We start from the raw sequence: 13,275 nt of genomic DNA, 5'->3' as shown, positions 1-13,275 counted from the left end.
AAAACTATGTCATGGTGGTGTTAAATCCAGATGGTGGGCTGGATTTGGCCTTTGGGCCATAGTTCAGTCACCCCTGTTCTAGAGACATTTCACGCATATTCAATTACATATTACTTCTGTTTCTTTAAATATTTATTTACAAACAGGCTCCATGCTATTTGTAATTTCCTGCACTGAGCTTTTGCTGTTAGAGTTTCCTGGCGGCCATTCCATTATCAGTTCATAGAGTTACTTCTGTTTTATCAGTCACATGATGCTCAGGCCCATGCTGTGATGTGTTGAGGAACATTCAGATTCTTTCTGATCTTTGACTTCTACAAGTAATGCTGCAGTGAATATCCTTGCACGTTTGTGCACCTGTGTGATTCGGTCTGAATAAATACACAAAGGAGAAATCAGAGCTAACAATTAGCATGAATTTCTGAGCAAAGTTTCTAAGCAAAGATTTAGCTGCTTTCATAACAGTTCATTGCAGGTCTTGTCCAGGCCACACTAAAGCCCTGGGTGGTTCTGAATCTTTCAGGAGACACTTTTTAATATGGGTCCCAGCAAACATGGCCTAAATTTGTAGGTACTGGTGTGTCTTAACTACCACTATGCAGAGTAGTGAAGCACATAGTACACAGTGGACCCATCCCTACCCTTGGAAGACACTGAACAAGCCTTTAGGGGTGCAGACTATCTTACTACCCACAGGGATTGACTGGCCCTGTACAGAGCTGGAGGGAATAAAATGATGGAGTTTGGGGTAAGATATGACAGGAAGAAATTTGAATTTTGGTGATGTACAAAGAGATTAACTCCAGAAAAGATTATAAACTAATTTTATAGATTTTTATCTTAATGCCAGATAGACATCACTTAAATGGATCTTGTGGAAATCATTTCATAGAGTAAATTGTTTCCCCTAAAGTGATTTGTTTTATGATAAATCATATTTTGGATTAGCATATGGCAAGTTATATTTACACATATAAAAAAGCTTTTGCACCCAAGATAATTGATACCTTAAAAAAATGCAAGACATATAATCTCAAATCAGGTGCATCCTCAATCCAGCAAATGATTTAGTCACTCCCAACTTCTGTTTCTTCACCTGTAAAATAAGAAGGTTGGGATGTTTGTTCTCTGGTTCATGACTGCAAAATGTGGACAATCAAGAAAGGCCCAGGAAGACAGGGACTGTGTATATTTTTTTCTTACTATGGTATTCTCTTGCTACTTAAAATAGTGTATGGCATATAGCAGGAACCCAGAAACATTTGTTAAATGAATGAAAAATGAATAAATCAAATCCCTGTATTGTAGAAACTCGGTTTTTGCATTTGTTGGTGATTCTTGTCATCTTTCTCAACTACCATTCCTCTTTCCTCCTCTGTGATTGAAACCTGCTATTGTTTAAATGTCTACCTTCCTCCACATTGCCATCATAAGTTTCGGGGGGTGGGGGTTAGTTTCAGAACCCTTGCTACAAGATGACACTGGCCAACCAATGATTTCATTTATTTTGCCTGTGATTGGTTTAAGCATGGTCATGTGATATAATTCTGGCCAATGGTAAGTCAGGGGAAAATTAGGGCCAGGCTCTAGAGAAGTTTCCTCATTGATAAGAGACCCATTGAATAAGATGTTCAATGTTGTTGAACAAGTAGTTGCCATGTCTACTTGACTCCTGGAACTATTGTGGCCATCTGACAACCAGGGGAGAGCCAGTTGCACACAAGCTGAGAAGCCCAGAGTGATAGAGCAGAAATATGCAAAGAATTTGAATCCATGATGACATTGTTGAAGCCTTGAGGAAACCAACTGTGGAGCATCGCTGCTTCTGGATTTTTTAAGTAAAATGATATAGTCTTTGTAATTTAGACAATCAAGGTTTTTTTTTTTTTTTTAATTACTCGAGGCCCACATCATCCAAATAATGTCACTTTTATAGTTATTATGCAGATGACTGGTGCAAATTAGAATCTTCATTGCTTGTAACTTAGAGCTTAATAGATAGAAAATAAAGATGCGTTCTTCTTATGTTATGGAAAATTGTAGGAAGCAAAAACTTAAAATAGAGAAAAGTCTAGAACTGACAAAAAATATATACACCCATTGTAAATTTTATAAACTTTGTAGATACATTACAGAATTGAGCAGTTTAAAAATTATTGTCAGGATTGATGTAGTAGAATATTTCCAATTTAAAATGGTTTAACTTGCAATTGGTTACACAGATTTTTTTGGCTTTGATTTTTTTTTAAGGCTGTAGGCAAAAGCAATCTGTTCCATATTTTATGTGAAATTCATAGCAAGAACAAGATGCTGCCATTAATAACTGAATTGGTAAAACACAGGCAAAGCACCCACAGCTGTGTCAGGATCTTTAAAATAGAGAAATGTCAATTCAGTGTTTACTTGGGGTCACACCCCGGCAGGAAACTGGGTGCTGAGGCAAGCTTGCCAGAAGTTCAAGCCTCTACATGATTAGCTATAGTATTATGAAAGCAAATCATAGGATTAACTGAGGATAAACTATTATTAGACCTGTCAATATTCGTTAATTGCTGGATAATACATACATTTCCTCTCTCCCTTAACACAGTGTCTCTCTCTCTCTTGAGCACTCCCCTCAGACACATATACTTTGAATCACAGCAATGGCAGTCGATGTGCATTCCTCTTAAAGATCCTGCCAACTTACCTTTTGGTTAAAATGCATTTTTTTCCAGGATTCTGGTGATGTCCAAAACGCTGCTCTTAATGCTCTTATTCTAGAGATCTCTTTGCTTATAGCAGGCACCATAGACCTCTAAGTATATAATTCCAGAGCCACACAAATGATGTTGTTCTAGAAAAATAGCAACTGGTTAATTGTGCTAGAAGAAAAGATCTTTGAAACTTTGATTGATAGGTTCTACCAGTTGCAGCAAAATAGCCTTTCCATTAAAGTTATATGATCATGAGATTCTTAGTCATGAGCTGTAATAACTTTCATGACCTTATAACCACTATTATTTCCTTTATTTTGCTTTCTGTACCTATCCCCCCCGCCCCCCCGCCATGTCTTCTGTCCCTACTCATTTGCCCTCCCCTTTCTAGGTTTGATGGGGTGGAAATTTTACCTTCTAAGATGACAAAAGTTGTCTTACAGCTTTCCATAATAGAAGGTGTGAGGAATTACCAGTGGGGCTGGATGGAAGGGAGTGACAGAGTGATAGGAGTGATAGGAGACCAGAGAATTTATCAAGAACCCTACAGTAAAGGGCCTTGTGTGCTAAAACGTAAAGTTTAGACTTACCAGGTCACTTGGTCACGTAGCCTATGAGCAGTAGGTAGATCTATGGCAGATCTCAAATTACCTAAATCTGGGGCTAGAACATTCTCCATTGTAGCGCGCTGTCTCCTTCACTACGGGACTTTAATCTCAGTGCCTGCAGGGGTCACCCATAATGCAATTGTCTAGATCGAAGAATGTAGAAGGTCTATCCTAAGTCCCTCCTTGGGGGTGGGGAGAGGCATGGGCAGATCCACTGAGGTGTTGGCTGAAGGTCAGTGGCAGGCATGGGCAAAGTAGTTCACCTATGGCTTCCAAAGCAGAGGGAATCTGAGATGAGTTGTCAGCAAAGACCAATAGAAGATGTGAAGCCCATTCAAAAGTGAGGGCTGAAAATGGAGGATGATGCCCATGGGTCAAGCAACAGGTAAACATAGGTTACAGGGTAGGAAAACAGGAGTAAAAATTGCATAGAAGGATAAGAGTTCAGGACCTTCTTCATAACCAGGACTGGAAGGCTCAAAGCCCTTTGTTAGTTACTAAGGTTTTTATCTCTGGCTGCTGAGAGTGTGCATGAGCTAGTCACCTTCGTTAAATGCACAAGGTTGGCACAAAGAACAAGTTGTAATTGGGCTCATCCCTGGTAACTGAGATCACCTTTGCGGTATACCATTTTCAAGCCCCTGGAGGGTGCTTTTAGCTTCCCTCCCTTGGTATTTTAGCATGTGTTTTTTGGTAGTATGTCCTAAGGCCCTCTAAAGGGAGGGTGCCATTGAACATTTACCTTCTAAACATTCACTGGAAGATAACCCAGGCTTTAAAATTAATTTAAATTTTCATTTTTTGAAACTCTGCAGCCTGAGAACATTTTACCACTGTGGTATCCTAAAGAACATCATAGTCCCAGAAAAATCAGGCTAGAGAAATTTTGCATTTAAGGACAAGATAGATGCAGAAGGAAGAAGATAAAAGGACCTGAGAAAACCGCATTCCAACTGCTTCCTGGGCTCAAAGGCAAATCAAATGCATGTTTTCAAGCAGGTCATTCTGGTAAACCTGTTTCTGTTTGTTTTGCTGGGGTTAATTTCCAGTCAGGTTGTTTGGGTATTAGAACAAAATGCTCCTACTTTGACAAACTTGACTTGCCTTGGGTAGAGGGATTAATGTAGTATGTGTCACTGAATGTAACCAGTTCCTTATTCCTCTGGCCCCTCTTGCCCAAACTAGAGAAGCTCTTCAAGGTCAGTTCTCAGTGTCAATATGTCATCTTCATTTCAGCCTGGAAATGCTAGCATACACTGAACTCTTAGCTGGTGCCCTGAAATGATCAGGGAACCCCCGCACTGTATTACCCACTGACAAAATAAGGCTGCACTTATCCAAGACTTGATTTTGGGTTGATGCCAGTTACTGAACCCTAAACCCATGCTCTTTGGGGGGAAACCTAATGCTCCAGTTGGCAACAGCACTGATGCTTTTCAAGTTAGTTAAATGCCAAGAAAAGACACAGTTCTTCATAAAATAGTTTGAAGATTCAGCAGCATACTATATATGGGGGCACCAGAAATTCTTTTCAAATCTAAAATAAATGTACAAGGCTATGCCTTTATATGGAACAGAGTTGCGAAAGTCATGTTTTCCAATTTGTTAGAGACTGGAAACTTCTCTTAGAATCCTCAGGGACTTTGGGTCCAGAATTAAATACTGCCTGTCATCTACTAAATGATCTAGTAAAACCACTGGGAGCTGTAGACTTTCAAATGCCAGCACGCCTAACTGGCTCAGCTGGAAGAGCATGTGACTCTTGATCTTGGGGTTGTGAGTTCAAGCCCCTCTTTGGGTGTAGAGATTACATACATATATACATAAACTTTAACATGTCATGATGCTTAGATATAAATGCCCTTATAGCTTGCCCTTGGAAATGGGACTTACCAGAACAAAATCTAGAATGAAGACTCTTGCTTCATCCTCTTCTCTTACTTTCTCCTCCTTTTCTGCTTTTATCAATTCCTTAGGATGGAAAAAGTGGGGTGGTATTGGACAAATAATTATTTTCCTCCTTCTGACCAGATTTGGAACTTTTCAGAAGGGCCATGTCTTCTGTCAATTCATTCATATTTGAGAATTGCATTCTTGAATGACTAACATTCCCTATATTCTCCTATCCTATGAAGTCCATTCCTATAATTTGGAAATGGTCTAATAAACTTGGGTCAGAAAGCCAACAGGTAGAATGGGAGCTTCATGATGGCAGAAATCTTTGTTTTGTTAAATGAATTATCCCAGGCCCTTAGAACAGTGTCAAGGACAGAAGAAGTGCTCAAAATATTTGTTGAATAGTAAAAGAATGAATGAATAAGGATGCAAGTATGTTGGTCATTCATTCACCAGGTCCAGAGAGTACAAAGAGCTATTCGAAAAGCAGATGCTCTTCTGTCCTTTCCTCATGGGCTGAAGAGGTTTGGAGCATGGAGTGGGATGGAGAATGAATTGAGGAGAGGTTCAATAAAACTTGGAACTTTTAGAGAACATGGTTGTTCAAAGGAGAAAAAAGGTCTTAAAAATGAACAAACAGTGTATACCCTAAAGAATTGAAAGCATAGACTTGAACAGAAACTTGTACATCAGTGGTCATAGTAGCATTTTTACAATAGCCAAAAGATGGAAGCAACTTAAATGTCTATTAACAGGTGATGGATAAACAAAACGTGTCCTATGCATACAGTAAAAAAAATTATTCAGCCTCTAAAGGGAATGGATTTCTGATATTTTCCAAAACATGTATGAACGTTGAAAGTATTATGCTAAGTGAAATAAGTTATAAACAAAGGAACATACTGTATGATTTAACTTACATGAGGCGGAGAGCAAAAGTAGAGGTTACCAGGGGCTGAGGAAGGGGAAATGGAGTGTTGTTGTTTAATAAGTACAGAGTTTCTAATCAGGATGATGAAAAAGTTCTGGAAATAAGTAAATGGGGATGGTTGTGAATATGAGCAACAATGTGAATATACTTAATGCCACTAAATTATATAGCTAAATATGGTTAACATAATAAATTTTATGTATATTTTTCCTTGATTAAAAAAATAGATCACAAAAACTGATATTTTGATATGCCCACGAAGTAAAGGAAACCCCATCCTTTTTTACCCTCAGTTCCTCTCTCTGATCCAGAGGACTGTGACATCAGATAGAATCAGCTCAGGTCCAGACCCTACAACTTACTGAAGGGGGTTTGGCCAAACTAGGTGACCTCTCAGAGTTGCAGCTTTCTCATTGGTAAAATGGAGAATATAGAAATATTGAATTATTACAATAGGAGAATAAGCATTATGTAGAATGCTTTCGTAGAGTCCCTGACACAAGGGAGGCAGGCAACAAATGGTCAATTATTTCTCTCCCATTCTCTCCCTGTTCCCATATCCCCACCAGCCTGCCCAGGATCCTTCTCCATCTCTTGGATTTTCTTCTTCCATTTTGCAAAATTGGGTTCCCAGATCCCGGGTCTAGATCTCTACTAGATTGTGTTCTCCCTAGCCAGGCTCAGGGAAGCGTTCCCAGAGAGAAAACAGTTCCCAATCCAGGTGTGTGTTTTGAAAAGTTTGTGCACAGCCATGTCGGGTAGAGCCCATGTTCTTTTCGTTGGATCTCTGGTGCTGCCAACTCAGCCTATACATTTCATGGTTCACTATGGAATCCACAGTCCAACCTGTTTCTTGGAACAGTATCTTATTTTCCTTACACCAAAGCATAAAGGACCTTCCTTGACCCTATGTGTGGATGCCAATGAAGTACTTGCTTTACTCCCTCTTTTATAGTTATTTTTTATAAAGATTTTATTTATTTATGAGAGACACAGAGAGAGAGGCAGAGAGAGAAGCAGGGTCCATGCAGGGAGCCCGATGTGGAACTAGATCCTAGGACTCCAGGATCACACCCTGAGCCAAAGGCAGACGCTCAACTGCTGAGCCACCCTGATGTCCCTATAGTTATTTTTTTTTAAGATTTTTATTTATTCATCCATAGAGGCAGAGAGAGAGAGAGAGAGAGAGAGGCAGAGACACAGGCAGAGGGAGAAGCAGGCACTATACAGAGAGCCCGACTTGGGACTCCATCCAGGGTCTCCAGGATCACACCCCGGGCTGCAGGTGGCGCTAAACCACTGCACCCCCGGGGCTGCCCCCTATAGTTATTTTTATTTTAAAAAAATTATGTAGGCGTAGTTTGAAAAGTCAGAGTTCTACAATGATCATAATTAAAAACTTTAGTCTCCCCACTAATCTCTGATCCTGGCCACCCAAAGATGGGTACCATTAGTTGCTACTGCCCTCAGTAATCATCTTTCACTCCACTTTCTACATGGGAAGATTTGATCGCTATACTTTGTTTTTTCTTTAGTCAGATATTACCAACCGAATTCTTAGAATAAAAGATGAAAATTTTCCTCTCTTAGCAATCTTTCACTACTAGCTTGCTCCACATTCTCCTTCTCTATGTGCTCCCATTGTACACTTCAGGATTATATTAATAGTTGGTGTATTTTTAGAATGATGTAAATCTTATTCCCAACTGCAGTATTTTTGTTTCCTTTAAAATGTGTAGTATCTGTATTTCTTGCCAACTTCTTTTTATTTCCCCGGAAAGAATCACTGAAGTTTGTGGGGGTTTTGGTAAATCTTTTTAAGATCTTGCATGTCCGAAAATGGGCTAACTCTACCTTCACATTTGATTAGTAGCTTGAGTATGGAATTCTAGGTTAAACTATTGTCTGGCGTTGTTGTTGGAAAGTCTGGTGATATCTGATGTCTAATATTTTATTTGTGAATTTTTTTTCCCTGAAAGATTTGATGATTTTCACTTTATCTACTTTCTGAAATGTGGTGGTGGTGGTGGTGGTGGGTGTGTATTTACAATGTTGGACCTTCTCTGGGCCCTTTCAAGCCTGGAAACTCATGTCTTTCTCTTTGAGTAAATATTTCTATTATTTATTTGATAATATTCTTTATTTTCTCTGAACGATCATTCTGCTACTTTCTTTTTTATTTCCTTTTTTTTCTTTGTATATTTTTTTTATTGTAGTTCGATTTGCCAACATATAGTATAACACCCAGTGCTCATCCTATCAAGTGCCTCCCTCAGTGTCTGTCACCCGATCCACCCCATCCTCCCACCCACCTCCTCTTCCACTACTCCTTGTTCGTTTCCCAGAGTTAGGAGTCTCTCATGTTTTGTCACCCTCTCTGATTTTTCCCACTCATTTTCTCTCCTTTCCCCTATAATACCTTTCACTATCTGCTACTCTTTTTAGATGCTGAGTCTCCCAGGCTAATCTTCTAGTTGCATGTATTTTGTCTTCTATTTTCTCCTTCTTTGTTTTTTGTTCTATATTTTGAAAAAAAATTTAAACACTATTTTTGAGGCATTCTGTGGCCCTTTCTATTTTGGTTTTGTCTTTTCACTTATTTGTGTCATCTTCAATTTCTTTCATTAATGTATTATAGTTATCAATATATATGTCTTTAACCTCCTTGGTTAAATTTATTCCTAGGTGTTTTATTCTTTGTTGGTGCAATTGTGAATGACATTGCTTTCTTAATGTCTCTTTATTAGTGTGGAGAAAATCCAACAGATTTTTGTGCCTTGATTTTTGCATCCTGCAATTTTTGTGTCTTGATTTGTATCTTGAATCTGTTTATTATTTCTAACAGTTTTTTATGGAGTTTTTAGGGTTTTCCATATATGCTATAATCATGTAATCTGCAAATAGTGACCATTTTACTTCTTTTTTTTCTGTGTGGACGCCTTGTGTTTTTCTTTCTTTTCTTTCTGTCTTCCTAATCATTCTGACTAGGATTTAAAATATTATGTTGACTAAAAACCGGCAAGAGTAGGCATCCTTGTCTTGTTCCTGATCTCAGAGGAAAAGCTTTCAGTCTTTCACCAGGGAGTATAATGTTAGCTGTGGGCTTGTCCTATATGAGCTTCATTATGTTGTACAGAAGCTTCCTTCTTCTGTACAAGTTTGTTGAGAGTTTTTATTATAAATGGATGTTGAATTTTTGTCAAATGCTTTTTTTTTGCATTTATGGAGATAATCATATGATTTTCATCCTTTTTTAATGTGACGTATCACACTGATTTGTGGATGTTTAACCCTCTTTGCATCCTTGAATAAATCTCGCTTCATCATGGTGTATGACTCTTAATGTATTGTTAAATGTGGTCTGCTACTATTTTGTTGAGGATTTTTGCATTTATTTTCAATGAGATAATTGACCTATAATTTTCTTTTCTTGTATCTCTCTCTGGTTTTGATATCAGGGTGATGCTGACCTCATAAAATGAGTTTGGAAGAGTTCATTCCTCTTCTATTTTTTGAAAGAGTTTGAGAAGTATTGGTATTAATTCTTCTTTGAATGTTTGGTAGAACCCGCCAGTAAAGCCATCTTGTCCTAGATTTTTGTTTGTTGGGAGATTTTTTTATTATTGATTTAATTTTCCTACTAGTAATTGGCCTGGTGAGATTTTCTGTCTCATCACGATTCAGTCTTGGTAAGTCATACATTTCTAGGAATTTATCCATTTCTTCCTCTAGGTTGTCCAACTTGTTGGTATATAATTGTTCATAGTAGTCTCGTATGATCTTTTGAATTTCTATGGTGAGAGTTATAAAATTTCTTGCATTTCTGATTTTGAGTCCTCTCCCTTTTTCTTGGTGTCTCTAGCTAAAGGCCTGCCAATTTTTTTTAACTTTTCAAAGAATCAGCTGTTAGTTTCATTGATTTTCTCTATTGTCTCTATTTTTGTTCTAACCTTTATTTTCTTTCTTCTACTAACTTTGAGCTTCATTCTTTTTCTAGTTCCTTGAGGTATAAAGTTTGTTGAGAGTTTTCTTGTTTCTTGCAGTAGACATTTACCACATGAATTTCCCTCTTAGAACTGCTTTTACTGCATCCCACAATTTTTGGTACATTATATTTTGAATGTCATTTGTCTGAAGGTATTTTTTTTTATATCTCTTTAGATTTCCTATTTGACCTGTGGGTTGTTCAGTAGCATGTTGTTCTAATCTCGACATATTTGTGAATTTTCCAGTATTTTCCATGTAGTTAATTTCTGGTTTCATACTACTGTGTTAAAAAAGATGCTTGATATGGAGGTATCATAATTCCACACCTCAGATTATATTGCAAAGCTGTAGTAATCAAAACAGTACAATACTGGCACAAAATGAGACACATAGGTCAATGGAATAGAATATAAAACCCAGAAATAAACCCACACTTATATGGTCAACTAATTTTAGACAAAGGAGGAAATAATATACAATGAAAAAAAGATAAGTCTGTACAACAAAGGTATTGAGAAAACTGGAAACTACATGCAAAAGAATTAAAATGGACCACTTTCTTAAACCATACACAAAAATAAACTCAAGATGGATTAGAAACCTAAATGTGAGACCTGAGACCATAAAAATCCAGAAAGCACAGGAAGTAATTTCTCTGACATCAGCCATGGCAACATTCTTCTAGATATGTCTCCTGAGGCAAGGGAATCTAAATAAACAATTGGGATGACATCTAAATAAAAAACTTCTGCACAGCAAAAGAAAGAATCAGCAAAACTAAAAGGCAAACAACTGAATAGAAGATATTTGCAAATGGCATTTTCATAAAAGGGTTAGTATCTAAAATATATAGAGAATTGATATAACTCAATACCAGAATCCAAACAATCCAGTTAAAAAGGGGCAGAAGACATGAATAGACATTTCTCCAAAGAAGACATCACAGACACATGAAAAGGTGCTCAACATTTATTCATCATCAGGGAAATTCAAATCAAAACCACAATGAACCAGCATCTGTCAGAATAGCTAAAATCAAAAACAGAAGAAACAAATGTTGGTGAGGATGGGAAGAAAAAGCTGGTGCAGCTACTGTGGAAAACAGTATGGAGGTTTCTCAAAAGTCAAAAATAGAAGTACCCTAAGATCCATTAATCACACTACTGGTTATTTACCTCCAAGATATAAAAATATTAATTCAAAGGGATACATGCACACCTATGTTTATTGCAGCATTATTTACAGTAGCCAAATTATGGAAATGGCCCAAGCATCCATCGATAGAAGGGATAAAGAAATGGTGTATATATCCAGTGGAATATTACTCAGCCATGAAAAAGAAAAGAAATCTTGCCATTTGCAACAACATAGATGGAGCTAGAGAGTATAAACAAAAGAAGTCAGAGAAAGACAAATGTCATATGGTTTCACTCATGTGGAATTTAAGAAACAAAATAAATGAACCAAAGGGAAAAAAAGACAAACCAAGAAATGGACTTAACTATAGAGAACAAATTGATGGTTATGAGAAGGGAGGTGGTTGGGGGTTGGATGAAATAGGTGATGAGGATTAAAGAGTAGATCTATCATGATGAGCATGAAGTAATGAATGTAATTATTAAATCCACCATACTGCACACCTGAAACTAATATAACACTCTATATTAACTATATTGGAACTAAAATTAAAAGCTTAATAAAAAAGATACTTGATATGGTTTCAGTCCTCAAATTTATTAAGAATTGTCAGTGGTCTAGTATATAATCTATTCTTGGAAATGTTTTATGCACACTTGAGAAGAATGTGTGTTCTGTTGCTTCTGGATGGAATATTCTGTATATATCTGTCAAGTTCATCTGGCCCAATATGTCATTTAAGGCTGATGTTTTATTATTGATTTTCTGTTTGGATGATCTACCCATTGATGTAAGTGGAATATTAAAGTCTCCTACTGTTACAGTATCTATTTCTGTCTTTTTAGGTTTGTTAATATTTGCTTTATATATTTAGATGCTCCTATGTTGAGTGTGTACATATTTACAAATATTACATATTTACATATTTATATTCTCCTTGCGCTGACCCTTTATCATTATGTGACACCCATCTGTGTTCCTTACTAGTCTTTGGTTTAAAGTCTGTTTTGTCTGATATAGCTGCTCTAGCTTTTGGTTTTCATTTGCATAGAATCTTTTCCCATATTTTCACTTCTAATCTGTTTATGTGCTTATAAACAGTAAGTCTCTTGTAGACAGCCTAAAAATGAGTCTTGCTTTTTTTCTTAAACCCTCTAGACATTCTATGCTTTTTGATTGGAGAATTTAGTTCATTTACATTTAAAGTAATAATTGATAGGTATGTACTGCTCATAAGGCATGTATACTATGGGCACCATCATGGTGCTCTCCTTCTGCCTTGCTCCAGCTCACTGGTATCTCTCAGAAAAGAGCTTATACACTTATTTGGAACCTCAGTTTTTGTGCCTGCTACCCAGGGAACACCCGCAGGTTGCTCAGCTCTGTTGGCCAGCAGGATTTATGCTTGTAGTTCCACAAAACTGTATATGTTTGCATACTTTTAAAAGCTCCTGCTGAGGGTCTGGCTTCCAATCAGCCTAAACTTAACTGGTAAGATCCTCTCATTTGGGATAGTGACAGTTCTTGGTACATTTTCAAATACTGGGAGCTATTAAAAGTAGAGTGCTTGAATAAGTACAAAAGTTAGAAAACAGCTGAGGCAAGGTTGAAGGACAAGGTTCATATCCCATACAAGGCCATTCCTCCAAGACTGGGAGAGGTAGTTGCTTCATCTGTTGTATAGAAAGCAACACAGAGGAGTCAAGCAAAATGAAACATATTTGGAATATGTTCCAAGTGAAATAATAAGATAAAACATCAGAAAATAAAACCTTAATGAAATGGAGATAAGTAATATACCCAATGATAAGTAATGGTCCTAAAGATGCTCACTAACCTGGGGAGGAAAATGGATGAACATGATGAGAGCTTCAACACACAGAAGGAAACTATAAGAAAGTACCACATAGAAGGCACATAGCTGAAGGTTACCATAACTGAAATTACTGAAATAATTCAATATTTGAAATGTCACTATAGGGGTTGAAGCAGGAGATGCTTCTAGATGAAGCAGGAGAAA

Source organism: Canis lupus, chromosome 1, assembly GCF_003254725.2.
Source record: "Canis lupus dingo isolate Sandy chromosome 1, ASM325472v2, whole genome shotgun sequence".
NCBI lineage: Eukaryota > Metazoa > Chordata > Mammalia > Carnivora > Canidae > Canis > Canis lupus.
This window is presented reverse-complemented; position numbering follows the sequence as displayed.